Source organism: Chiloscyllium plagiosum, chromosome 20, assembly GCF_004010195.1.
Source record: "Chiloscyllium plagiosum isolate BGI_BamShark_2017 chromosome 20, ASM401019v2, whole genome shotgun sequence".
In the NCBI taxonomy this organism is placed as follows: Eukaryota; Metazoa; Chordata; class Chondrichthyes; order Orectolobiformes; family Hemiscylliidae; genus Chiloscyllium; species Chiloscyllium plagiosum.
This window is the reverse complement of record NC_057729.1, coordinates 51,838,689-51,844,236: the sequence shown is the minus strand read 5'-3', so window position 1 is coordinate 51,844,236 and position 5,548 is coordinate 51,838,689. Positions and strand designations below refer to the sequence as shown.

Sequence of the window (5,548 nt, the reverse complement as noted above, 5' to 3'; positions counted from 1 at the left end):
ATGATACAAATATCTCAGCAAGAGGCCCAACAATCACTTCTCTATCTTCCCACAGAGTTCTAGGGTACACCTGATCAGGGCCTGGGGATTTATCCACATTTATCCATTTCAAGACATCCAGCACTTCCTCCTCTGTAATTTGGACATTTTTCAAGGTGTCACCATCTATTTCCCTATATTCTATATCTTCCATATCCTTTTCCACAGTAAATACTGATGCAAAGTATTCATTTAGTATCTCCTCCACTTTCTGTGGCTCCACACAAAGGCCACCTTGCTGATCTTTGAGGGGCCCTATTCTCTCCCTAGTTACCTTTTTGTCCTTCATGCATTTTCAAAAACCCTTTGGATTCTCCTTAATTCTATTTGCCAAAGCTATCTCATGTTCCCTTTTTTCCCTCCTGATTTCTCTCTAAGGATACTCGATCTATCCTGTTTATATGTGCTAAACATACAATGAACAGCTGAGGATCCTGAGATTGTATTCATTAGAGTTTTGAAGGTTGAGGGGAGATCTAATGGAAACTTACAAGATAATGCAAGGCTTAGAAAGGGTGGATGCTGGGAAGTTGTTTCCATTAGGAGGGGAGACTAGGACCTGTGGGCACAGCCTTAAAATTAGAGCGGATCAATTTAGAATGGAAATGAGGAGACATACCTTCAGCCAGAGAGTGGTGGGTCTGTGGAACTCTTTACTGCGGAGCGCAGTGGAGGCCGGGACGTTAAATGTCTTCAAGGCAGAGATTGATAAGTTCTTGATCTTGCAAGGAATTAAGGGTTACGGGGAGAGTGCAGGTAAGTGGAGTTGAAATGCCTATCAGCCATGACTAAATGGCAGAGTGGACTCAATGGGCCGAGTGGCCTTACTTCCACTCCTATGTCTAATGGTCTTATATGCGACTCCAGACCCACAGCAATGTGATTCATTGTGTGCTGTTTTGGTCTCCCTATCTTGCCATAGAGAGAGGGTCACTAGGTTGACACCGGGAGGGTGGGTGGTGGGGAGGTGGTCAGTACTCCCCTGGTGAAGAGAGAATGGATTAACTGGGCCTGTATTTGCTGGAGTTCAGAGGATGAGAGGAAATTTGAAGTGTATCATGTTCTAATAGGACTGGACAGACTGGATGCACGAAGAAGGGCTCATGCCCGAAACATCGATTCTCCTGTTCTTTGGATGCTGCCTGACCTGCTGTGCTTTTCCAGCAACACATTTTCAGCTCTGATCTCCAGCATCTGCAGTCCTCACTTTCTCCCCACATACAAACCACTCAGATACAGAACCAGAAATATCCGGCAGGTTTGATCACCAACACCTTATCGAAGATGCACTGATGATGTATTCCATCGAGGTGACAAAACATCTGCAGAAAAACACACCAGCTCACCGAACAAATCTATGACCTCAGAGATATTCGTCCTCAGATATTAAAGGCATCAAGGGGTTTGGGTGAAAGTGGAAATATGGCTCTGCGGTAGAGGTTAATATTTCCTCTCTCCAGCCTAAGAACATTGAGGTCTATTATAGAGGCTCCAAGCAGTTGGATGCATGTACATTTTTCAACCCTTGATACAGTGAGGTACCTGTCTTGATTGTACCATTGAAAGGTGAAAGTGAGGACTGCAGATGCTGGAGATCAGAGTCAAGATTAAACTGGTACTGGAAAAGCACAGCAAGTCAGGCAGCATCCGAGGAGCAGGAAAATCGACATTTCGGACTAAAGCCCTTCATCAAACCCTGTCCAATGTACAGTAGCGGAAAGTTTAGGGAGCTTTTTCTTCTGGTTTTCTCCGCTATGTCATTAATGAAAGATGTATATGCCCATTTCATTTTCTTTATCTTTCATGGGATGATGGTGTCATTTTGTGCCCACTGGAACCGTGTTAATAGCAGTGTAATTGCTCTTAACCACCCTCTGGGCCATATCAATGGGCAGTAAAGGGTCAACTACACTGCCTTGAATCTGGAGTCACATGTAGGCTAGACCAAGTCAAGGTGGCAATGTCCTTCCCTGAAGGGCAATAGTGAACCAGATAGAATTTTGGGATCATTGATGATAGTTAACCTGGTCACTAATGAAACTAAAAGCAAAATATTGCAGATGCTAGAAATCTGAAACAGACACTGAGAATGCTGGAGGATCTCTGTAGGTCTGACGGCATCTGTGGAGAAAGAAGCAGAGTTAACATTTCAAGTCTGCTGTGACTTCTTCAGAATTCAAGAATAATCATAACGGACTCTAGACATTAACCATTGAAACAAGCATTTTATTTTAAATGATGTGGTGGGATTCAAAATCATGACCCCGGACCATTGGGATTTGGAATTACCAATCTAGGGACAATCCTACTATGTCGCCATTTTCTCAAATAAAGGATCAGAGTTTCACAAAGAATAAGACATGAGAGATTCCACAATTTTAAACACAGTAACAACTTCTCTGTATGTGGGCTGAATAAGTAGACAAGAAAGAGCTGATGTAATTCTTCCAATCTCAATCAGCAGTTGAGTGCAAAACCTTTCAGGTCAAATAATTGGCTTGGCTACAATACCATGACTGAAAATGTGTTGCTGGAAAAGCGCAGCAGGTCGGGCAGCATCCAAGGAACAGGAGAATCAACGTTTTGGACATAAGCCCTTCTTCAGGAATCCTGAAGAAGGGCTCATGCCAAAAACATCAATTCTCCTGCTCCTTGGATGCTGCCTGACCTGCTGCGCTTTTCCAGCAACACATTTTCAGCTCTGATCTCCATCATCTGCAGTCCTCACTTTCTCCTACAATACCATGACTTCCAAGTAATGCATTTTTAATCAGCCTGGACCAGATCAGTTTCCTCTTCTTTATAAATTTAATCAAGCCCAAAAGATGGCATTTCATGAAGCCCACTGGTGAGCGCATGTTGGTGTGAGAGAGGCAGGCAGAGCAGGAATACCCACTTCAGATTTGTCAGTGACAACAAAGTGTGCCTGATTAAGTCGGGGCGAGAAGAATCTGATACTCAGACCCCTTCCTGGTAGTTGATCGGAGAATCAGGGCGTATGTAGAGGCCTTACTGCTCGGGCTCTCTACTTCTTAAGTTATTCCTTAAATCCCATCACCCAGTTGTCTTAATATCACCTTACATAATGAAATGTCAAATTGAGCCTGACTGTACTCTGGTGATGCGCATTCCTGGTTTGGGTATTAAGTTAAAGGCATTATATGAATGCATACTATTGTTGTTGTGACTATTAACTTAAGAGAGATAGATCGATTGCCAATGAGATCTCCCATGCTGAGCGGGACTATGTGCCCTTGCTAACACATAGCTGTTGGATCACCAGTTAGCAACCCCATCATCCTATGCCCACCTGAGATCATCGCTCAGGAACTATATGGGCACCATTGGTGCACACTGCTTAATGGAAGCCATATTGTCTGAAACTACTTAAAAGAAATAACTGGGTTTCCCATTTGAATCGACTGTTTATCATAATCACTTTGTAGATGAAAGGCCTGAAGACCTTTTTACAGGTATTCGCTGCCGAGATCGAAGCTATTGATAGTGACAAGTGACAAGTGGTAAGGGTTACATTATTCCAGGTTTCGTGACAAGGCATTTAGACAGCTCCCTAGACTTTATGAATGGGAACTTTTATTCAATTCCTGAGGGATTGATTGAGGGACAAAAGAACGAGAGTTAGCAACACAATTGTTAATCCGGCTGATCCTGAATGAATCAGCTCAATAAAGAATAAGGAGGAGTACTTGGTTCACAGCTTCAACCATCAATAAGGACCCGCCAGCGTCACACATCAAAAGTGCTGACTTGGGGTGCTTGCGAATCGATTGTCATTCTCTTTTTTTTGTTACAACACAGCAAGCAGATGAGCAGCCTGCAAGCTGTTAACTCAGATCACATCAAGCAGAGAGTGAAATAAGCTGACAGCACTGCACTTGCTCACATGGTTGAGTGCTCCACCCCTCAGAACAACAAAGAGCATTATCTCATTATTCTGATTTGGGTCAACTTTTACCTTAATTGAATTATGCTTTACAAGGCGGAAATAGGGAGGTGGAGAGGGTACAGGAACGTGGAAGAAATATGTCAGGCCAGTAGAATTCTTGACTGCTGATGGCAATCCAAATGAACTTGCTCCTCGTTAAACTAATTATCTGATTTATCCAGCGTAGGCCATCAAAAGCTGACAAACTCCAATTAACCTGTGACATTTACTTGTGTTGCACACACAGTTGGACCCTGACGTATGAATACTTTGATCCCTAACTCTGAGCCAGGATGTCCAGGGTTCAAGTCCCCCCTGCTCCAGAGGTGTGTTATAACATTGCTGAGCAGGTGGATTAAAAACTATTTGTCGGGGCATCACATGGAAAGTAAAGATTGTTCATCATAACGAATGTCTATGAAGGGAATCTATGTTCATTTGCTGCGAAGGTACAATGTAACTTCTCTTCACTCACCTTCTAAAGGTGCTGCAGTATTGATTCACCAGTTCAGGAAGCCCTCAGTAGCCTTCCCAAGTGAACACTACGGCACGGTGCCTCTGTGGTTAGTACTGCTGCCTCACAGCACTAGGAATCTGGGTTTGATTCCAAACATGTGTGACCGTCTGTGTGGAGTTTGTACATTCTTTCCGTGTCTGCATGGGTTTTCTCCAAGTGCTCTGGTTACCTCCTGCATCCAAACATGTGCAGGTTAGGGTGGATTGGCCATGCTAAATTGCCTGTAGTGTCCAGGGATGTGCAGGCTAGGTGGGTTATCCATAGGAAATGGAGGAATGCAGGGGTAGATGTTGAGAGATGCTCTTTGGAGGGGTAGTGTGACTCGATGGGCTGAATGGTCTACTTCCACACTGTAGGTATTCTATGACCTTCCAAAAGAACCAAATATTGGACGTTGACTGCTGTGTAACTACCTGAACACAGGATGACCTTGTTTTTGCCTGCTTTCTAGCACAGATGAGTTGGGTGACTGGGAAGGGCTAGGAGATGGTAAACATTGTTCATTATCTTGACCTTGGCCCAGAGCACTGAAAGTGAGCTGGTGGCATAGTGGTAAGGTCACTGGGTTAGTAATATAGAGGTCCCTGTTAATGCCCTAGGAATGACATGAGCTCAAATCCCTCCTGTGGCAGACTCTGAAATTTGGATTTTATAAAGATCTGGAATTAAAAGCCAGTTAATCCATGGTGATTGTGTAACCACTGTCAATTGCTGGGAAAACCTCTTATGGAAGGAAATCTGCTCTCCTTACCAGATTTGGCCTCCATGTGACTCCAGATCTGCATGAATGTAAAAGAAAATTAAAAAATGCTGGAAAAACTCAGCAAAAACTCCATACTGAAGAAGGATCACTGGACTAGAAATATTAACAATGTTTTCTCTCCACAGATGCTGCCTGATCTGCTGAGTTTTTCCAGCAATTCCTGTAATTATTTCTGATTTCCAGCATGCATAGTTCTTTGGATGCTGTTTTGTCTTTTTTTTGTCTGTATTAATGTAGTTGACTTTTGACTGCCCACTGAAATGGATGAGCAAGCCATTCAGTT

At 43.4% G+C, this 5,548-nt stretch overlaps 1 long non-coding RNA gene across 1 annotated transcript in view; it reads right to left on the bottom strand.

Moving 5' to 3' along the window:
• LOC122559923 overlaps positions 1-698 on the bottom strand; it is a 38,931-nt gene extending 38,233 nt beyond the window's left edge. The window contains exon 1 of the long non-coding RNA XR_006314604.1: positions 659-698. This is a non-coding gene — a long non-coding RNA (uncharacterized LOC122559923). The remainder of the gene's footprint in view (positions 1-658) is intronic.
• Between the last annotated feature and the right edge of the window lie 4,850 nt (positions 699-5,548).